At 43.6% G+C, this 23,884-nt stretch overlaps 1 long non-coding RNA gene across 1 annotated transcript in view; it reads right to left on the bottom strand.

The window, feature by feature from the left end:
* The window catches only part of LOC309348158, a 149,923-nt gene that overhangs the window by 58,547 nt on the left and 67,492 nt on the right, over positions 1-23,884 (bottom strand). The gene's annotated exons all lie outside the window — the stretch shown is intronic.

Below are 23,884 nucleotides of genomic sequence, written 5' to 3'. Positions count from 1 at the left end.
GAGAGAGAGAGAGAGAAAGAGAAAGAGAAAGAGAGAGAGAATTTGTATGTATGTGTGCATATATATCTATATATCTATATCTGTATCTGTATCCATACCTATATCTATCTATACAGTTGTACCTTGGAAGTTGAACGGAATCTGTTCCGGGAGTCTGTCTGACTTCCAAAACGTTTGGAAACCAAAGTGCGGCTTCTGATTGGCTGCAGGAAGCTCCTGTAGCCAATTGGAAGCTACTGAAGCCCTGCTAGACGTTTGGCTTCCAAAAATAGTTCACAAACCAGAACAGTCACTTCTGGGTTTGCGGCATTCGGGAACCAAAACATTCAACTTAATAATAATAATAATAATAATAATAATAATAAATTTTATTTATATCCCACCCTCCCCAGCCGAAGCCGGGCTCAGAGCAGCTAACATCAACTATATAACACATTAACATAAAATCAGACAATCAATTAAAATACATCCTCAAATCAGATCAGGATCAGAATAAAATCCAATCAGATGGCAACCCGCAGATTAGGGTTGGGGTTGCAAGGCATTTGAGATCCAAGGTACGACTGTATACCTACACAGTAATTTTAGTTTTTAAACTTAATCTTTAGAATTCAGATGAATTAGCATCTAAACAAATAGGTAAGCAATAAATATATAAATTGCCATAATTAAATATAATTTTTCACTGTAGCCTTTGTGAAAGGGATGTTGGATAACATGAATTTTAAATGAGGGTGGAGAAAGATCACCTTTCATTAATGCTTATTAAAGGGCTTTACTTTCCAGTATCTCTGAAGTCTTTTATTCTATGGAATCCTTACCACTCACCACTTAATATGACCCACCCATCTTATCATTGTCCTACAAAGCTTATTATTGTACATTTGAATGTTTACATTTAGCTGTGGTTACTGGATTTTGACAGCAGATGGAGCAAATAGCCTGCCATTTTTATGCATATATTTTGGAGAGTGTTTCTGTCTGCTCATTTCAGTCTCTTGCAATATTGTAATTCATTTTAATGTCACGACACCATCTCGTAGCTCTGTGTGGGGATGAGAATCAACATACTAAAGAAACCCATTGCTACTGAAGCAGCATTTGGCATTTCCCACCTCTGTAAACAATTTCCTATCATATAAGGTATAACGACTGTAGTAATAAATGTGGGAATAGTCGTAATTGTAATAGCAGTGATGGTTGTACTTTCAACAGCAGTAGTAAAGTGCCACACAGAAACTGATATTAAGTAAATAGTCAAGCTCAGTGTGGTAGCCATACCAGAGTCAAAAGCTTCAAAGGACAAGGAGGATCCTTGGGTCAACTGATTCCTCTTGACTTGGCGGTTACTTTTCTACTCTTTGTAGCCATTTGTAATCTTTAACAGCAAGCCAGTGTGTTGGAAAAATGGAGTCACTCTGGTCAAGAGAAATGAGCTAAGGCAGAAATATCTCTGAACATTTTGTTCCTGACAACAACAGGAAACTCTTTCAACCACAAAGTAACTGATGGAGCTTGTTGTCAAGCCAAGGTGTCAAAAGCTGAAGCTTGAAAAGTGAAGTGTCAGCAGAAAGAAATTAGATTATGGTCACTACAGACCATACAGCAAAGGAATCAGAAAGGGCTAAGCAGAGACAGAGAAATGCAGTTATCGGAGCCAACTCCTAGGGGCTGAGCTCCCTTTGCCTGCCCACTCCCAATAAATTATTTGACGGGCCAAGACAGACAAATGCTAACAATGTGATGAAATTTCACTTATTGTCTCACTTATTTATTTACAATGTTTATTTTATCTAACATATTTATGTACCAACTTTCAACCAATGGTTACAGAAACAACACAAGTGGGTTCCATGTTTTTATCATCACTGTTGTAAAAACAGTTTTTCTTCCCTGGATAAAATACAGTGCATATTTGGATACCACCAGCACATCTGTTCCATATAGTGCAAATTGAATGTAGAATACACACACCAAAAAAATGCCAGTGATTGTGCATTTTCATATTCAGCTTTGAAGCATGTGCACGATGAACAGGGCATTTTATCCATTGCCCAGTCAATTTTGCATCAGTCCCCCATGTGACTTTGGACGACATGCAGACTGAAGGAGACAATGTCAGTAGGATAATTACAGTGGTACCTCTGGTTACGAACTAAATTAGTTCCGGAGGTTTGTTCTTAACCTGAAACTGTCCTTAACCTGAGGTACCACTTTAGCTAATGGGGGCCTACTGCTGCCGCCATGCCGCCACCAAGCGATTTCTGTTCTCATCCTGAGGTAAAGTTCTTAACCCGAGGTACTACTTCCGAGTTAGCGGAGTCTGTAACCCAAAGTGTTTGTAACCCGAGGTGTTTGTAACTTGAGGTACCACTATATATACTTTGGTCAGTCTCTGTATTCAGTTTCTGGAGAAGCTTATTGGCCAGGCGGCATACAAAACTGACATTAGGATCATGTGTGCTAGGCAATGTATGAACAATTTCCTAACATCTGCTGGTGACTATCCATATCTGGCCACGTATGAAACTCTTGGTGCAGTGAATGTGTGCACATTCTCTATTCAACTCACATCACTTTAGAAATCAAAACCCAAAAAACAAATGGGTTGCCTGATTTTGTATTACATGGTTTCTATTCATAAAGATTCTCTATTAAGCACCTGACTTCTCTCTCTGTTTTCTAGAGATAATTCCAGCTTCTTGCAGTTCCTTAAAATATTTTTTTAAGAAACAAAAAACCCATGGCATCAAATTAGGAGCTTCATAACCATTTTCTTCTCCTTTTCTTAAGCAATGCTGATTCTTTGTTGCCAGTGAGAGCTGTGTTCAAAAGCAAGATGCCTCACACCAGCAGCTGATCTCGCTGCAGAAATATAGAGATGTTGCCATACCAAAAACTCATTACCTGCCGGCAGACACTATTAAACCTCAGGAGGAGAAAGGTAACAACATTGTTGTAGCCAATTTAAAAATAATAACAGTGCTACCTAGAGTGGCTTTTTTTAAAACAACAACAACAACATCTACGAAAAATGTAGTGATTTTACGTACTATATATTAGCGCAGAATTTCACCATAGGTATCAATGGTAAAAAAAGCAACCCTATATATTATTCATTTGAAAACAGCAAGAAATAAAATATAAGTCCTCCTTTTAAACTACACAAACACTAGACTACACACACAGCCCAAAGTCTCCTCTAGCCATAAACACACTGAGTGTGGCTCTCTAGGTACTTTACAACATTTACAGATCTCTTGCCTCTAAAATATTATCCTATGAAAATTAGAAACATTTTAATGCTTTTTTATATAAAAAAAATAGAAATAATAGAAATACCTGTTTCCTCCAGCCTTCGCCAGCACCTAGAAATAAATACTGTGGAGAGCAAATAGGATTTTACCATATACAAACCTAATTCCTCCTTGATGCTTGGCATACGTTGGCATACAACACACGTTGTATATGCCAACTTGGTACTTTCCAGATGTTCTTGGATGATATCTCCCATCAGTCCCATCCACTACAACATGGTGAGGGTTGCAGTACAAAATATCTGAAACAGACCAGGTTGGGAAAGGCTGAGTTATACATTTGTGGGCCCAAACAAGGCACGAAGAACAAACACAAGTTAAGTGATGGATGAGAAATGGCTGCAACTTTGTTTGGCTACAAAGAAGTAAGTTTGGCTTGACATGGCATGGGCATGGATCCATTCATCAGGCTGCACGTGTGATGGTCACTATTCTCCTGCCAGACTGTTTCCCAGGTCCTCCAATGGCTGGGAATGACCTGATCTGTTTTGGGGTCCATGGTGGCATGTGCTGATTCTGGTGGTCCTCATTTTGTCAGGAAATTATGGCTTGTCAGCCTCCAAGCTAGATTTTGGACAGTAATGACCCCCTTTCAAGATCCATTAAGGGGATAATCTCTGAATGAAGCAGGGAGCCCCTTCCCTGCTTATCCCATCCCAGTACATTTCCGAGCGCAATTCAAAGTGTTGGTGCTGACCTTTAAAGCCATAAACAGCCTCGGCCCAGTATACCTGAAGGAGCATCTCCACCCCCATCGTTCAGCCTGGACACTGAGGTCCAGCTCCAAGGGCCTTCTGGCAGTTCCCTCACTGCAAGAAGTGAGGTTATAGGGAACCAGGCAGAGGGCCTTCTTGGTAGTGGCGCCTGCCCTGTGGAATGCCCTCCCATCAGATCTCAAGGGAATAAACAGCTATATGACTTTTAGAGGACATCTGAAGGCAGCACTGTTTAGGGAAGTTTTTAATGTTTGATGTTTTATCACATGTTTAACATTCTGTTGGGATCCAACCAGAGTGGCTGGGGAAGCCCAGTCAGATGGGCAGGGTATTATTTATTATTATTATTATTATTATTATTATTATTATTATTATTATTATTATTATAATATTAGTAGTAGTAGTAGTAGTACATTATATTTATAATAATATCATCCCAATACCTTTCCCACCAGAATAAGTTGTGACAAAACTAAATGTACCTTGTAAACATCCCCTGCTACGAGGAAGATGGAAACCCCACAGAACCAATGCCAGGCTGCCTACAGATAAAATGCCTCCCCAGTCAGCAACTGACTGAGATCCACAGTAATATTGTGTATCAAATTCCCTGAGACAAGAACAACTTTCAACCTTCAACTAACAACAGATGAGAGTAGGTGGGGAAGATGGAAGTCACAAAGAAACTGAAGTGAGGTGACCTGGCTGGTTCTCCTTTTATGCTCTAGGAGTGAACCACAGCTGGGGGTTTCGTCTATGTGGTCTGCCTCTTGACTCCACTGCCGGGGAGCCCAGGAAGCCTTTCTGTTTTCTCCAGTGGTTCAAATCCACTCCAAAAGTCTTTGTGTGGTAAGCCAGAAGGTATAGCTGGCGTCACTGTGGCCAAATGGAAAAGTGGCTTGGCTCCCCTCTTCCAACCTGTATGGGACCACAGAGAGGCATCTCCAGTTATTTGGGGATAAAAGGATTTGCAGTGTAAGCTCCTCCTTTTGAAAGGAATATACCTTGGGAATTGGGTCTCTGTTATGTTTGGGCATCTGTGTGAAGAACCCGCCTGCCATACAGTGGTACCTCAGGTTAAGTACTTAATTCCTTCCGGAGGTCCGTACTTAACCTGAAACTGTACTTAACCTGAAGCACCATTTTAGCTAATGGCGCCTCCTGCTGCTGCCGCGCCACCGGAGCATGATTTCTGTTCTCATCCTGAAGCAAAGTTCTTAACCTGAAGCACTATTTCATGGTTAGCGGAGTCTGTAACCTAAAGCGTATGTAACCTGAAGCGTATGTATCCCGAGGTACCACTGTATTATGTTGTGTGTGTTGTGGAGAGGAACATGCCCTTACCATATGAAGCGGAATACCTCCTTGATAAATATCAACTGGCAAACTCACATGCGTACTGCAGTAAATTATGTCTTGGTAAATTTTCATTTGTACAAACCCGACATATAATCTGACTATGTGGCGAAATATCTTTTACCAAACATCAAGTGCAGATGTGAGGTAAAATGTGACTCTCTTTAACCCTTTAGTGGCTGTATAAATATGGCTTTGGAATAAGATAAGCCCAAGAAAGCCGTACAAATAAAATATCACGTGGGCAATATTAGGCATTTGCAAGTAAAAAATTCATCAAATAATAAATGTAATGTTTACATGTTACTAACAAGATATCAGACTGACATAAACTACATCAGATTTCAGGTTAGTGAGTTTGGGCATGATCTCTTCAATTGAAGCAAGACTACCGGAAGAAGTATTGATATAAAGTTTATTACCTATGTAGGTAATAAACAAAAGGCTGTATAACTTGGAAAGTTGCTTTTGTGTGGTTTCATGATATCACAGAGATATAAATGAGTATCAGAAATTGAGAGAGAGTACGTAAATATTTACTTCAGCTTTGTTTTCTGATATGTCCTCCGAATAAAGGTCAGTCAAGTTTATCTATAATACCCGAAGTGTCTATGCTACTTTGCCTGACACATTAAGTTCAGGATTTTATAAAATAAAATAAAATAAAAGATACTAATAATAATCATTTATTATCTTGTGCAGCAGCATTCGAGGAGGGTGGGGAAGATAAAACTGACGTCTTAGGAAATCCGAAGAAGCAGCTCGGGAGAAACATGAAGTAAATATAGTGCATTAGAAGTGATATCAAAATGAGGAAGACAAGGGGAGGCTATAGGTCTACGAGTCTGACCTTTCTGCGAGGGAAAACAGTTCTTTAGTCTTTGATTAAGCTCAGCAAGAGAAGGAACACTTGAGCAGGTTATGAACTCCTCCAAGGTGGCAGCTGGCGTAAGAAGGGGAGGCCATGCTGAACAAATTTGATTAACTTCTTTCAGAACCTGATGGCGAAAGCTGACAGTACTGAAATAAGAGACAATTGATTCTGAAAGCTTCTTAAAAAGCCAAGAAGAGGGGGAAACAATTAGTGTGGGATTTAACACCAGAGCGCACTGGCAAATGAATAGAGGAGCTGAGTTACCAGACAAATGGTAATAGAACATAAACGGTTCCACTTCGGTTTCTGCTATTTGAGTATGAAACTGGAAAAAAATGTATACAGAGAAGCACACCTAGCCTGTGTGAGGTCAGTGGACTATCTACACAAATACCTGAAATCAATATATTTGGGCATATTATAGATGTGTTATAGAAATTCAAATATAGAATATATCTCAAATATAGAATAAATGTTGATAATTGCACAAGATAAAATACATACATAAGTATATAAAACACATGCCTAAAATATTACAGGAGAGCAATCCAAAAGCCATTTTGTCTTTCCTAAAGACTCTAAATATTTCCTCTGCCTCCTTAATCCCCCTTGCCTGAGGTAGGCAGGCAGACAGCAATCAGGGGAAGTTCCTGAAGGGATTCCTCTCCTATATCTATTAACCTCTTTTGTTTTAATTGTCATTGTTTGCCCAGATGCTCTGCATTGAGGGATGGTTGAGGGTATCGTGACTGTTTTATCAAATGCTAATGTTTTGGAACTATGTAAAACTGCAGATGGTGACAGCAGCCACAAAATTAAAAGATGCCTGCTTCTTGGGAGAAAAGCAATGACAAACCTAGACAGCATCTTAAAAAGTAGAGACATCACCTTGCCAACAAAGGTCCATATAGCTGAAGCTATGGTTTTCCCAGTAGTGATGTTTGAAAGTGAGAGCTGGACCATAAAGAAGGCTGATCACTGAAGAATTGATGCTTTTGAATTATGGTGCTGGAGGAGACTCTTGAGAGTCCCATGGACTGCAAGAAGATCAAACCTATCCATTCTCAAGGAAATCAGCCCTGAGTGCTCACTGGAAGAACAGATTGTGAAGCTGAGGCTCCAATACTTTGGTCAACTCATGAGAAGAGAAGACTCCCTGGAAAAGACCCTGATGCTGGGAAAGATGGAGGGCACAAGGAGAAGGGGATGACAGAGGACGAGATGGTTGGATCTTGTTCTCGAAGCTACCAGCATGAGTTTGACCAAACTGTGGGAGGCAGTGGAAGACAGGAGTGCCTGGTGTGCTCTGGTCCATGGGGTCACGAAGAGTTGGACACGACTAAACGACTAAACAACAACAACAAAACTTGCTAAATTCTCAGGAATATCACACCTTGGCCTGCCTGAGCCACAGTAACCCCACATTGTGTGTGATGTAATTTCTGACTGTAGAGGGAATGTCCTTCTTTTCCATATCAAAATGTAAACCCTTAAAAGAGATGTTTCTTCTTGGTTCTGGGTCTCTCTTGCAACAGAAAAATAAATACCTGCCTTGCTTTCACTGCCTCCTGCCTCCATCTCTTCCCAATCATGGACTTAGGGGACTCAGTCCCTTTTGGGAGTTGGGCGGCAAAAGCCAACCACCCCTATTTTTTCTGTATCAGATGTGAACTTCATGAGAGACTCACCTAGCCTATTTCCAACTATTTGGAGTCAGGCACATGTCTTTATTTTTAAATTTCCCAGGCCCTTCTATCTTAGCTCTAAACTGTTGTTGTTGTTGTTGTTGTTGTTGTTGTTGTTGTTGTTGTTGTTGTTGTTGTTTTTATGCTATATTATGCTTTTATTGTTGATTTTACTGCATTTTTAAACAAGTTCTTTTTGTGAGCTGCCTTAAGAACTTAAGTTATTAGGGAAACCCATAATTGCTATTAATAAATAAATACAATAACCACTATTCAAAGCAATGGATTGTTTTGCCTTGACTACATATCCAGGGTGATGTGGAGTGTATTTAAAAGAAATGAATGAGTGCATGCAGTTTTATGAAGACTTCTCTATCACAATGGCCAATATGTAGCAGACTTAGGTAGAAGAAACGTGAAGCAATAAAGCCAAGGAAGTGAGGTTGGCAGGTAATGGAGGTAGTCAGTGAAGTTACCTGCCTTCCTTTTCTGCTCAAGAGCAGGAAAGTGTGTTCTGGTTTGCTCCTACTGCATGACTAGGACGCTTCTGAGGTGGATCTACACGCAGGGGGGAAAACGCTATAAATAAGTCAGAAATTAAATCTTTATAACAAAAGGGAAAAAACCCCGCTGTGTAAAATTGCAAAGAAAATATTTTGCTCTCCAATGCCACCTGGTGTTGGAAGTTTAGAACACATTCAAAGTGCTTTTTTCCCCTTTTCTTTTTTTACTAATATAGCTGAGTCCCTGGATGCCTTGGCTGAAGTGGCGGAGGAAGGGGGGTGCGGTAGGTGCGGACTGCCCTGGGTGTCACCACTGAAGGGGGGTGACAAAATGCCGTGCGGCACTCACCGTGGGGCCTGCAGTGTGCCCGAGCTATGCATCTCTCCTGGGAGAGAAGTGATGGCTTGGGCGTGCATAGGCTCCACACTGCCCAAACCACTGCCTGCTGCCTCCCCCCAGCTGTAGGGCGGCTGAGTGGGAGGAGGCAGGCAGACTCTGAAGGCCCCACAGTGCACCCCACCTCTATGGGTGGATCGCCCCACCCCTATGGGCAGATTGCCCCACCCCTGGGCGCCCCACTCCAGACACCCGAGCGGCTTCCTCCGTCGCTGCTTGGCTGAGCCACTTTCATTTCTCTCTCTCTTTCCTCTTACCGTTTGCAGATGTTTAGTAGACTTTAGATTCCAAACCAAAGCCTCCTTTGAACATTTAATGCCTCCCCTCCCCAGATCAACGGTTAACAGAGCAGCTTGAGGGGACTGAGCCTAACTCTTCAGGGCTTGGTGGGTTAAAAAACTAGCGGCTTGCCTGGAAAGGCAGTACAGATGTTAGAGCACTGGTTTAGTGAGTAAACAAGCTCTGTCTATATAAGTCCTCTGGGAAATGCAAGTTAAACTGCAAGATATTGAGCGATCATTATGGTATATTAGAGAGGTTACTCTGGGTTAGGTATGCTGCAGAGAGTTAGAGAGCAGAAAAGACAACCTTAACTTTATGCAATGACTTCCTGATCATTGCATGTCTGCTTGAATAAACATCAACTTTCCTTTCCCCCAGAGAGTTCTGTTTTCTGGAGGAAAAGAATTCCAGGGTAATGGGCTATCAGGATACCTTTCTGTGCCTTCTTTGTAGAAAAATAGGGATGTGATTCTGTGATATCAGCTAGCAAGAAATAAATATCTAGGCTTTTGCATTAAAACTAGTAGCTAAGCTGGACCATAAAGAAGGCTGATTGCCGAATAATTGATGCTTTTGAATTATGGTGCTGGAGGAGACTCTTGAGAGTCCCATGGACTGCAAGAACATCAAACCTATCCATTCTTCAGGAAATCGGCCCTGAGTGCTCACTGGAAGGACAGATCCTGAAGCTGAGGCTCCAATACTTTGGCCACCTCATGAGAAGAGAAGACTCCCTGGAAAAGACCCTGATGTTGGGAAACATGGAGGGCACAAGGAGAAGGGGACAACAGAGGACAAGATGGTTGGATAGTGTTCTCGAAGCTACCAGGATGAGTTTGACCAAACTGCGGGAGGCAGTGGAAGACAGAAGTGCCTGGCGTGCTCTGGTCCATGGGGTCACGAAGAGTCGGACACGACTAAACGACTAAACAACAACAAAAAAATAAATAAATAAATCCTTAGAAGATCCAAGTTGTGGATGAACAGAGCTCTTATCTAGTCTAGCCTAGCATCTTGCTTCCCAATGGTCAACCAAATAGCTCTGAGAAACCCACAAGCAAGACGTGAAGCCAATAGCCCTCTTCACTGTTGCCTCACAACATCTGGTATTCAGAAGATCATATTCCTCTGCTCCTGGAACAACCATTATAAGCTCCTCTATGTTAAAAACTTTTTAATTTTATCATCAGATTTATGTTTCCTTCTGGTTCTTGGTGCTTTTACCAAGGCTTGTTTACTTTTCTGACACTCTGCATCGAACCATGTTTTTATATAAGGTTCTATCTTTTGGTGTCCAGTTTTTACCTGGAAAAGTCTTATATTTTCTATCAGGATATGATACTGGTTGGGGATATGGCCCATCTTGCCTACAATTTCCCCTCTTAATTTCATTGTAATCTGATTCCCTAAGATTTGTTGTGCTTCATCTGCCACTGTTGGTGTCCATCTTATGCACTTATTCCCAATACGTACTCCGTGCATTGGGTGGGTGGTAATGAAATCTTAGTTACACTTTAGGTTGGCCTATTATGGCTAGTAGCCATTGTTAGACTTTCCCTCCATGGTAAAGGAAAAAGGTAAAGGACCGCTGGATGGTTAAGTCCAGTCAAAGGCAACTATGGGGTTGCAGCACTCATCTTGCTTTCAGGCTGAGGGAGCCGGCGTTTGTCCACAGACAGCTTTCCGGGTCATGTGGCGAGCATGACTAAACCATTTCTGGCACATCAGAACACCATGACGGAAACCAGAGGTCATGGAAATGCTATTTACCTTCCCACCACAGTGATACCTATTTATCTACTTGCCCTGGCATGCTTTCGAACTGCTAGGTTGGCAGCAGCTAGGACAGAACAATGGGAGCTCATTCCGTCGCAGGGATTAGAACCACCAACCTTCTGATCGGCAAGCCCAAGAGGCGCAGTGGTTTAGACCACAGGTTTTGCTCCATGAAACCATCCTTAATGACTATGCACCCCTTATACCTGGTGCTGGTGTTTGGGAGACTGCCTACTCATTGGAAGATTAGTTTCTATGACAAAGTATACCCCCAAACTGCTCTCTGGATGATTCACTTGCTTTTTTCACTGTAGCTGATTGATTTCTGAGGTATAAAATAATAACTACAACAAATACATACATAATTTTGTTTGCTGCATTCCCACAGTTCAAACCATGCACAAGACAGCTCACAGCATGAAAATATATGTAACTGCAACATAACTAAAGTAGTCATAAACAATAAATAAAACATTTAAAAATACACAACCAAGCCAAACAGTTTCCACCTACATCTAAAACAAAGAGACAATCAACAGCGACAGCAACACCCCACAAACCCCCAGTCCAAGAGTCTTACAAATGCTCTTACACTACAGTGGTACCTTGGATTACAAACACTTCGGGTTACAGACTTCACTAACCCAGAAGTAGTACCTCAGGTTAAGAACTTTACCTCAGGATGAGAACAGAAATCGCGCGGCGGCAGCGGGAGGCCCATTAGTTAAAGTGGTACCCCGGGTTAAGAACGGTTTCAGGTTAAGAATGGACCTCCAAAACGAATTAAGTTCATAACCAGAGGTACCACTGTATTTTGTTTCTTTTCAAATTTATATTGGATATATAGGGTATGCTGGGCTTTTCAGTCTTTTCGAGAATCTTGCCTCCCAGCAGAAATCTCCCTCCTTTCTTCCGCCCCCATTGCTCACCCACCTCCACCTACTGAATCCTGAAATGATGCCCTCATTTTTCTCAGCCCTTCATGAAGAAGCTGAACTGGCCAACTTTCTGTCTTTCACACAGCTATTAAAGGCATGGGAGCCCTTTCCTTTTTTTGCAATTGATCCTCCTGACACAGTGGCAACTTTTACTGCTCAAACATTGTTAGGCAGAATTGTTCAAAATGACCTCTTTTATGATACAAAAAGAAGTCGCAAGCAGCCAGATTACACCATTTATATATGTTGTTGAAGTGGATAAAACATTATGCATTTGCCCAATTCAATGTGCAAAAGATCTCGTTCTCTCTTTCTATGTTTCTCTCTGTTTCCCTCTCCCTCTCTCCATGTTACTTGGGAAGCAGCAGGTTCTTTGGCCTGCAACAGTGTACATTTCTACATTACGCGTAGCATTTTTGTCACGAACTTTTGTAGCCTTATTGGAGTTCACCGACTGGGTCTGCATTGCTCAGGGACAGGAGGAAGGAAGTCAAATGACACCGAGGTTGGGTCAAAGAAAGAGTTTATTCTGCTCTCCGGATAGCAGAAGACACTTGCATGATCAAGTCCACAGCAAGTCCAAAGAAATGACAAGTTTCATACAGTATATATATCCTCCAGGCACCCTCTCCCTCCTTCCCATATAAATCCAACCACGTCAGCCTATGTACGCAGGCTGACATCACATATGTTCTTGCTCTGGTATTCTTAACCATAAAAGGGTATTCCTTCCTGTACTTCTGACCATAAAAGGATCTTCCTCTTCCTACTCTTATCTAGGAGGAAGAGGTCATCATCTCCGGGAACATGCTTCTGGCGTTGTTCCCAGACTTCGGTTTGTGCGTCTTTTGTGGTCAGCACATAAGATAGGGCATGGTCGTGTCTTCTCTGTTCTGCTGGTGCAGTCAGGGTCATCCCTGCTGTCACAAACTGACAAAGGAGAGGGCTCTGAGCACAGCTGGGTTTTTGTTTATACATTGTCTCAGAGCTCAAGTTAATGGATTTTAGCTAAGGAAAAATAGGGATTTTGGTGCAGTTTCAAACTGCCTTCACAGTCAGTTTTGGGTGTGGGAAACCCATTCCTTCATCCATTTCCTTTAAGTGATTCAAAGAGCCAAAAGATCAAGACGTATAAGACAAAAACAATCACAAGATAAAATGATGGTTTACGGGTGCTGTTTTCAGAGCTACAAAAATAATAGATGCCACATACCTTTGAGATGTAGCTCATCCCAGTGGAAGGACTGGCACTTTCAGCTGACAGGACTGCTTTCCTTTCTTGAAGGAGTCTGGTGCAATTTTCTATCTTCCCTGATCCCCCTGTTAAAGCATGCTCTGTAGACAACGGGACCCGGGTGGCGCCGTGGTCTAAACCACCAAGCCTCTTGGGCTTGCTGATAGTAAGATTGGCAGTTCAAATCCATGCGACGGGGTGAGCTCCTGTTGCTTTGTCCCAGCTCCTGCCAACCTAGCATTTCGTAAGCATGCCAGTGCAAGTAGATAAATAGGTACTGCTGCAACAGGAAGGTAAATGGTGCTTCCGTGCACTCTGGCATTCATCCCAGTGTCCTGTTGCACCAGAAGTGGTTTCGTCATGCTGGCCACATGACCCAGAAAAGCTGTCTGCAGACAAACGCCAGCTCCCTCAGCCTGAAAGCGTGATGAGCACTGTAATCAATAGTCAAATTCGACTAGACTTAACCATCCAGGGTTTACCTTAACTGTAGACAACATAGTGTTTGTTTGTTTGTTTGTTTGCTTTGGAGGGAGCTCAAGATCTTGGTTTTGAACTGCTGTTTGGCCTTATATTTGGATTAGAAGTTTTAGATTGCAGAATACACAGGAAGTAGATGTTTGTTTGTGTAATGGTTCTAGGGGTTGCTCGTGTGTAAACCGGTGCAACGCCTGGCTGGGTTGCCTGAGTGAACCTTTTCTGTCTGGACAGCCACGGGGATGACAACCACACCCGGTCTCCCACCCATATGGCCTCCACCTCCCGACGGTGCCTGTCTGCCTGCCTCTTGTAAACTTCCTTGGCCCGCTCCAAGTTCAACCTGAGTTGCTGGTGCAAGGCCTCCATTTCCTCCACAAATTGCTCAGCCGCAGGTACACTCCATCCTTCCTCCCCCCGCCCCAGGAAGGCCCTAGGATGACACCCGTAATTGGCCTTGAAAGGGCTCGTTCCCGTGGACACGTGTTCAGCATTATTGTACGCAAATTCAGCCAAAGCTAATTTCTCTACCCAGTCGTTCTGTCTCTCGCTGACATAGCAGCGTAGGTAATGCTGGAGTATACCATTCGCTCTTTCTGCTTGTCCGTTGGTCTCTGGGTGCCTCGCCGTCGAGAAGCTCACCTTGACCTGTAGCAAGCTCATGAGCTTCCTCCAGAACCGGGACGTAAATTGTTTCCCGCAATCCGAGATAACCCTCAAGGGAGCCCCATGTAGTCTAAAAATGTGATCCACAAACAGCCTGGCTGTCTCCTCTGCCATTGCTGCGTGTGAGCAAGCTACGAAATGGCACCTTTTAGTCAGTAGATCGACTACTACCATGACCGCTGTCTTCCCCCTAGACTTGGGCAGATCTGTCATAAAATCAATGGACACCACCTCCCAGGGCTTTCCCAGTGTAGGTAGGGGTTTCAGTAACCCTGCGGGGGCTGCCCTTTCCCCCTTAGCCCTCTGGCATCGGTCGCACCCTCGTACATATTCTCGTACGTCTTCCCTCACCTTTGGCCACAGTCATCCTTGGTTCCTTCCCTCCCAGACAGTGTTCTAAGCAGTAAGCTGACCCAAAGGTGACTGACCGCTGATGCCATGACACTACTGGGTCATGTATTGCCAGCCAGCTCATTCCCAGTATTATTGGGGGTCCTGCCAGCGTGGCTATGTGAAAGGCAATGGTTTCCGTGTGCCTGGAGACACTCATTCGCATTGGCGGTGTCTGGTGTGTCACTTCCCCTCCCAGGAGTTCCCTGCCATTGATGGTGTTCACCTGCAAGGGAAAATCTAGTGGCAACAGGTGGAGCTGATGCTCCAGAGCGAAGTCTCTGCTGAAGAAATTACACGAGCTGCCAGAATCTAGCAGCCCCTCCACCTCTTCCATTTGGGAGTTCTAGCACCACCTCTATGGCTATAGCTGCCCTGGGAGGGTCAGGCTGGGGCACTTCTATTGGTTGCTGGCCTGGCTGCTGCCCCTGCTGGTTGGAAGCCAGGCTTTGTCGTTTCCCTGCACCGGCCCCTCCTCCCCCTTCTAGTCGTGGCCTGTCGTCCCCATCATGCCTTGCCAGGCTTTCCGTTGAGGGCAGACCCTTGCAAAATGTCTCGGTTGCTGACAGAGGAAACACTTATTGGTAGTTTTCCACTCCTTCCCCTCCCTCTTCCAGCCTTCGCCAGTGTTTGAAACTTCACACGCGCGCCATCAATTTCCATCCGCTCTGCCACTTGGGAAGGCTCCCTCGGCATCTCCGGAATGCGGTTGCCATGGAAACGTTCCGCCCTTATCTCCCGCTTCTCCTGAGACTGCACTTCCTGGCGTACTCCGATCACAAGCACAGCCTTTGTGAGTTCATCCATCGACCGCGGGCGGGCCACTCGGGACAACTTGTCTTTCACTCCGGGGTCCAAACCAGCCTCAAACAAAATTTGTATTGGTTCAGAGTCCAGATCCCACCCGAGCTTGTGGACTAACATCGCAAAACGCGACCAGTAGTCTCTGACGGACAGGCCCCCCTGCTTGCACCCCATCAGCTCCCTCCGTGTCACACATTGTTCCACCTCGCTGGAGAACATCGCGTCCATCGCCTGGTAGAATTTCTTAAGATCTTTCAATGCATCATTCTGCGTTGCCATTAGGGGCCTGATCCATTCACGCACCCCATCCTGCAGATGTCCAACAATGTAAGCCACCCTCTCCCCGTCATCCGCAAAGTCATTTTCCTGCAAATCCAAAGCGTATTGAATTTCCGTTCGGAAGGCATTGTAATCCTGGGGCTTTCCACCAAACTTATGTACCAGCCCCGGGACCTTCCTCCCTATCGGGGTGGCTCTGACCTGTGCATCCTGAGCCCGTCTCTCCTCCAGCTGCACGGACAGGGTAGTGACATGCACCTCCAGGTCTCGGTTCCTCTCGACCAGACCTCACACCATGGCTTCTTGCTCTGTCCCTCCGGCCGGCGTTGTTTGGCTCATCGTGCTGCCTCTCCAGGGCTGCGCACAAGCAACATCAGGGACTGACAGATTGCTGTAATGGTTCTAGGGGTTGCTCGTGTGTAAACTGGTGCAACACCTGGCTGGGTTGCCTGAGTGAACCTTTTCTGTCCGGACAGCCACTCACCTGTGGCTGTCTCAATCGCTGGCAGAATCCGTCAGTGGGCGTTTCTTGAACTTCTTCCATCAAAGAAGCTCTTTGACGCCTAGTCTCCTCCTACTCTCCCTGCGCGGAAGCCTTCTGCACAAGGAGGGTGTAGGCAGCGGAGGACCCTTACTCTCCCCACTGCTCCCTGGCAAGGAGTCATGGGACCGCTTCGCCGATTCCCCCATCTGCCCCCCTTCTCCACTGGTGCTACGCTGATTCTCTTCCCAGAAGATGGGCTGCCCCTCCCCATCCCAGGACACTCTCTGAAACCCCTGCAGAGCCTGCTCTCTCCCTCCGGCCCTGATGGCAGTTCCCTGACAGTTTGCTTTTGCCAAATCATTTCCAGGTTGGGTTTTTTGGTTTTTGGTTTTGGTTACCTTTTCACAAAACAACCAGTCAATGGTGTACAGGCAGGCCATGGGTTTCATAAGTTTCATAAGTTGGTACTTCCCTTCTCCTTAGACTACTAAAAGATAGTTACTCTATGAATCCAATGAAGAACCTTCAGCTGGTACTTGGACTAGGAAATGTTTAGAGTGAGGGGAAACACTTTCTCACTTTTCTGCGTTATTTAGCAACTTTTCACAAGCCTACCCTGATTTTTTTGAGAAAAAACAAAACTGCAAAATTCTTGAATCAGAAAACCTAGAAAGAAAACAGAGGCACAATAACAGCAAACTATGTGTGAATGCAACTTTGACAAGTTTTTGAAATGAAAAACACTCTCAGGGGCTGCAATTTTGATCAGAGAGGTACTTAATCCTTTCCCTGATAGCTGTTCTTCAGCTCAAACTCAACCTTTCCAAGCTGCATTTGCTCCTGGGATTCTAAATGTAACATTACCTTTGAAAACTTGCATCTCAAACCCTGGGTGGGGTGGGGAATTAGACAAAAAACAAACAAAAAAACAAACAAACCCAGACACCTGAGACAGGATAAGACACCTCCTCCTTTGTCGAACCCTCAAATTCAGAATTGAGGGGCTGCTTTTCTTTAAACCAATCACAAAACCATTAGGACTTCATTCTACATTATTCGTGCACAACATGTAGCTTGCCAGAATAGAAAGGAATCATTGGAAAAGAAAAAGGAAAGAAGAATTACCGTATTTTTCGCTCTATAGGACGCACTTTTTCCCCTCCCAAAATGAAGGGGAAATGTGTGTGCGTCCTATGGAGCGAATGCAGGCTTTCGCTGAAGCCTGGAGAGCGAGAGGGGTCGGTGCACACAAACACAGACTTTTTTTATGTATGCTACCACAGCAGCAAGAATTCTTCTGGCAAAGTATTGGAAGATGCAAGAACTACCTACTCTGGAAGAATGGCAAACAAAGGTGACAGACTTTATGGGACTGGCTGAGATGACTGGCAGAATCCGCGACCAGGGGAAGGAGACAGTGGAAGAGGACTGGAAGAAATTTAAAATATATCTTAAAAACTGTTGTAAAATTGAGGAGTGTTAAGATGTCAAGGGGTAAGAAGCAGAGAATTACAGCTGTAATTAACAAATTAAAGAAAACTTAATGAAAGGGAATTATAGATAAATTGACTAAAGGGTTGCTAAAGAATCGTAAAACAAGGATGCAGTAATGGGGAGGTATGGGGAAGTCGAAGGAAAGAAGGTGCATGAAAATAAGATTATGAAGTTATACATGTTTAAATGTTTTGTATGTTTTTGTTTTGTGTTTCGCTTGTCTTTATTATGTGTTTGGAAAATGAATAAAAATTATTATAAACACACACACACACACACACACACACACACACACATATATATAATTTCAGCTATATTATATTGCTTGAAAGAAAACTCAGTTTAAAATGAAATAAGAATTTAATGGAAACAAAAGGTTAACTATCCATAGTTTATTAAGCTTTACCAGATATGCTGAATGAAAGCCTGCTTTTCTATATAAAAGAGAAAGTCTTTTATGTAGATAGAAACAGTTGGCTCAAAGTCAAGGATTAGAAGTATGATACAAGAGAAGAAGAAGAATAGGAATTGTTGTTGTTGTTTAGTCGTTTAGTCGTGTCCGACTCTTCGTGACCCCATGGACCAGAGCACGCTAGGTACTCCTGTCTTCCACTGCCTCCCGCAGTTTGGTCAGACTCATGTTTGTAGCTTCAAGAACACTGTCCAACCATCTTGTCCTCTGTCGTCCCCTTCTCCTTGTGCCCTCCATCTTTCCCAACATCAGGGTCTTTTCCAGGGAGTCTTCTCTTCTCATGAGGTGGCCAAAGTATTGGAGCCTCAGCTTCACGATCTGTCCTTCCACTGAGCACTCAGGGCTGATTTCCTTAAGAATGGATACGTTTGATCTTCTTGCAGTCCATGGGACTCTCAAGAGTCTCCTCCAGCACCATAATTCAAAAGCATCAATTCTTCGGCGATCAGCCTTCTTGATGGTCCAGCTCTCACTTCCATACATCACTACTGGGAAAACCATGGCTTTAACTATACGGACCTTTGTTGGCAAGGTGATGTCTCTGCTTTTTAAGACGCTGTCTAGGTTTGCCATCGCCTTTCTCCCAAGGAGCAGAATAGGAATACCACCCCTCAAACTAAATATGGGAGGTTCCCCACCCCTTTTCCCTATAAGTCTCACGCTTTCAGAATAAAAAGTTTCTTGAGCCACACTGAATGTTATTATTGATAGGAGATACACTGGAAAACAAAACGAAACAACTCCTTGTAGTGCTTGATTTATAACACAACTACTTTATAAAATGATAACAGGACACCCAGAAAGTATAAAACAATGCAGCTACATAGGAACATGGATCATTCCCAAAATATAATTATAAACAAGCCCCTTACATAAATGTACCTTAGCTATGTATACAAACTCAGTGAGAGTTGTAAGCATGCTTTGGCCAGGCAATATCATTTATATTTGGTCTAATTTCAGACAAACAAGCTCTCATCTCCTTTTGATAATAATTTTTATTAGTTTTCAATTACAATCCAATAATAGCCTCATTATAACAATACCAATTTATAATACAATTATTAATGTCAATAGTTCAAATACCAAATTATGTAATTTAGATATGGTGGCCCCCCACATGGTAGAATTGATGGCTTGATGATTTGCTTTATTTCTGCATTCCAAAATCTTATTAATTTCCATTACATTCTGGTCATAATAATAATCCATTATACAACAACTGCAATAGTCATAACTTCTACTCATGTTGACACATTAAATGACTTGTAAAACTACAAGTGAGGAACTCAAACTATATTCTTATTCTTCCTGTGTGTGACAATTATTCTGTCTGTGGTGTTTCTTCCTGTGCTTGTAAGTTGTTATGTCTTTCTTTCCCCTGGTTGTTGCTGTTATCCAGATGTTTTTGGCCTACAACTCCCATGATCCCTAGCTAGCAGGACCAGTGGTCAGAGATGCTGGGAATTGTAGTCTCAAAACATCTGGAGGGTCGAGGTTGAGGAAGCCTGCTGTTATCCACCATCCCTTGAATGAAACAACAACCCATTGTTGTTTCAAAAATTTCTCCATCATTCCATCCCATGCTTCATTGTATATATATTTGAGACTCAAAGGATTTGATGCACAGTGAGGACTTTAAAGCTATTTTTTTTAGGATCAAGAATGAATGGATGGATATATAGAGGGCTTAAAATATTTCCCATCTCTTAGGGTCCTAAAGAAGACCAGGGGCATTTGAAATCTGTTTCTTCTTAACAGGGTCACCAAGCTGCCTCATGTACACAACAAAATTATTCATTATTATGTTCCCTGAAGTCTTCACAGAGGGTAAAGGTAAAGGGACCCCTGACCATTAGGTCCAGTCGAGGCCGACTCTGGGGTTGCGGCACTCATCTCACTTTACTGGCCGAGGGAGCCGGCGTACAGCTACCGGGTCACTCAGAACTCTTTCCACACTGTCAAGGACAGTTGCCAGCACAATAGGGAGAAGAATCCACAACATGAAGCAGTGCAAAGCTGGCAGATTAGTAATAGCATCAAGAGGTGACAATCTCAAGTCTCTTGCTTCCCCTTTCTTCTTTGCATAGACAGTTTCATGTCTGTTTATCCCTCTCCTTTCAGAGTGAGGAACAATAGCTCTCTCCAATCTGCTGATCTTTGCATATTCTATGCTATCTTTTCAAGCTATGTATACACAAAATCTAATGGTTATGATGCCAATGAATGCGTTTACACTATTTATTGCAAACAAAATGAGCTGTTTGCAACAGTGGAAAGGACTCCCTTGAAAAGTAGGGGACTCTTCTTCATAGGTGGGTTTTTAGCAGAGCTTGGGTGGCCATCTGTCAGGAATGCTTTAGTAGAGATTCCGACTCTACAATTCTGTGATCCTATGAATATATAAGAATAATGTAATGTCAAGGGATGCCGGTGGTGCTGTGGGTTAAACCACAGAGCCTAGGGCTTGCCGATCAGAAGGTCGGTGGTTCAAATCCCCGTGATGGGGTGAGCTCCCATTGCTCGGTCCCTGCTCCTGCCAACCTAGCAATTCGAAAGCACAAAGTGCAAAAACAGTCATACCTCTTGTTACATTCAGTTCAGGTTATGTCTTTTCAGGTTGCGTCCCACGGTGACCTGGAAGTACTGGAAAGGGTTACTTCTGGGTTTCGCCGCTTGCGCATGCATAAACGTGCATGCACAAACACGCAAAATGACATCACACGAATGCGCAAAAGTGGTGAATCGCGACCCGCACATGCGCAGACGCGGATTGTGTTCCTTTCAGGTTGCGAACAGGGCTCCGGAACGGATTCTGTTCACAACCAGAGGTACCACTGTACATAAATAGGTACCGCTCTGGCGGGAAGGTAAACGGCATTTCTGTGTACTGCTCTGGTTCGCCAGAAGCGGCTTAGTCATGCTGGCCACATAACCCGGAAGCTGTACGCCAGCTCACTCGGCCAATAAAGCGAGATGAATGTAGCAACCCCAGAGTTGTCTGCGACTGGACCTAATGGCCAGGGGTCCCTTTACCTTTTATTGTCATGGTAGCATCTACTATATATTTTGGAAAGCTGTCTGTTTACTAGGCATTTAGAATTTTTAAAAAGCTATTATAACTGAATTTTGCATGATGGTTCCCGAGACCAAGGGGAAAGTTTTTTTTATTGATGTCTGAATACAACTGTATATCATTCTGAACCACTATGAGAGACTGAGCATTTCAGAACTGTGCTGACTGTCCTGATATTATTACTGTTGTTTCTTAGAATTTCCGAGCAGCTAGTTTTAAATAATTAGGAATCACCGTAAGGGAAGTTGTACCCCTCCTTTGAGTCTTTAAAACGAATATTAAAAGGCAAGAGTCCAGAAATGGCAAAGCTAGCAAATCTCCCAACGTTCTCCAGATATGACAGTTTACAGGTAGAAATATCACTGCACAACCTCTTCAGGGTAGGCAAACAGAATGTCTTTCCTTGTCTGGGGTTCCCAACCAAGAATAAAAATGGAGTACCTCACCTTAGAGATCCCCCAGAAAGAAGGGGCCTCAATACTTTATATGAAAGAGATCCAGTTGGGAGTGAAGAACCAGAACTAAGGTGGACATACAGTACAGGTGAAACTCGGAAAATTAGAATATCATGGAAAAGTTCATTTATTTCAGTAATTCAACTTAAAAGGTGAAACTACTATATGAGATAGACGCATGACATGAGAAGAGAGATATGTCAAGCCTTTATTAGTTATAATTGTGATATTATGGCGTACAGCTGATGAAAACCCAAAATTAACAATCTCAGAAAATTAGAATATTGTGAAAGGTTCAGACGGGCAGCCCACGTTTCACATCTGACTCCTCTTCTTTCTTCTATATCCAATCCAGTCATTTCTTCCTGTACAACTGACTATAATAATAGCTTTCCCCTTTGAAGTTGTGCATTACATATCCTACTGCATTCTAAGCTGCTGTGGATGTCTGTCCCATACAAAATAAACAAAAGTGTGTGTGCATCTGTGTGTGTGTGCGTGTGTGTGTGTATCCTGACTGATCAAACAGCAACATAAAACAAAATAGGGGAAAAAATAAAATAAAAGTAGCAGACTCAAATAAACTTTGTGATCAGTCAATATACGCCCAAAATCTAATCGCTGTGTTCCCCTCACAGAGCTGCAAGCTCCAGAGTTCCCTAGGAAGAGGAACTAACCTCTCAGCACCCTTAATAAACTCCAGTTCCCAGGATTTTGGAGGGGGAAATTCATGACTGTGTAAATAGGTATGACATTGCTTTATATGTATGGTGCAGATGGGGCCTAAAACCACCAGAAGATTAATATCTGGAGCAGAGAGAGGAAGGCAGAGGGCAAGGAAGACCTTACACAGGAATGGACGGATTATTAAGTCACAGAATCAAAGAATCATAGAGCTAGAATGGAAGAGAGGGTCATCTAGTTCAACATCCTGCAATGCAGGGGCTCAAAGCCATGACCCTGACCTGAAAATGAAAGCCAAGGTAGGAACTGGGGAAAGCTAGAAGCGAAGTTGAATGAAATGACAAAGCAAAGAGTTGGGCTCAACCCAAGAAAGAAAACTGGGAGCAAAGTAAAGAGGACTTCCAGACCAGCGTTAGTCTTGGGTGGGATTCAGCCACATCCCAGCAAATCCCAGTTGTGCAGTCCAAAGTTTTTGAACAACAAACCCACTCCTCCCAAAAGAATGGACTTTTTACAAAATATTCCACCTGTGGGGAAAGCTGATAGTTTTCCAGGACTTCTGCATCTTTACAATATGCAGTTGGAAAGAACAGAGAGCTGGAGAAGCCTGTCCTTGTTGTCCAGTAATCTCCTACCATAGTTAGATTTGCCTTGGAACAGAAACAACGCATTGGAATGAAAATGGTAAGATGTTTATGGAGAATGCAGAGAAACCTTCTGATTAAAACAGAAGACTAAATAAGACTCTGCTCACAAGGTGACCGGAGCGCTAATACAGTGGGCACAGGGGGGAATTGGAACCTACAGTGGGACGCTTTTAATAAGCAGCCAGATGTTAGCTGGCCTTGCATTAGTAGGGATGATGGAGTTTTGTCACAAATCCCAATATACTATGGGGTTTGTGAGGGCGGTATGTGAGAGGGCTGAGGTGGGGTTTGTGATAGTCGTCTGTGAGTGGGCTGTGGTGGGGTTTGTGATGGTGCTTTGTGAGAGGGCTCAGGTGGGGTTTGTGAGGGCGGTTTGTGAGTGGGCTTAGGTGGGGTTTGTGAGGGCGGTTTGTGAGTGGGCTCAGGTGGGGTTTGTGAGGGCGGTTTGTGAGTGGGCTCAGGTGGGGTTTGTGAGGGCGGTTTGTCAGTGGGCTCATGTGGGGTTTGTGATGGCCCTTTGTGAGAGCGCTCAGGAGGGGTTTGTGATGGCCTTTTGTGAGTCTGTTGAGGTGGCGTTTGTGATGGTGCTTTGTGGGACGGCTGAGGTGGGGTTTATGATGGCCCTTTGTGAGTGGGCGCAGGTGGGGTTTGTGACTCAAACCCTTAGGATGAGACCCCAGTAGCATTTCATCTTTCAGCCTTGTAGATGATAGCAGTTATGGAAGTGGACAACAGCCCTTTAAAGAACACGGCCAGCTCCTCTGCAAAGGCAGGGCTAATTGCAGGGCAGGGTTTGCCAACCTCAACCTCTTTGCTGAGACAACATCCACCCATTAACCACAATCAAGAGAAAACTGCAGCCACTTGAGGTTAAAGCA

Source organism: Podarcis erhardii, assembly GCF_964252035.2.
Source record: "Podarcis erhardii genome assembly, chromosome: 8".
NCBI lineage: Eukaryota > Metazoa > Chordata > Lepidosauria > Squamata > Lacertidae > Podarcis > Podarcis erhardii.
The sequence above is the reverse complement of the archived record's forward strand: the minus strand, read 5'-3'. Positions and strand labels throughout refer to the sequence as shown.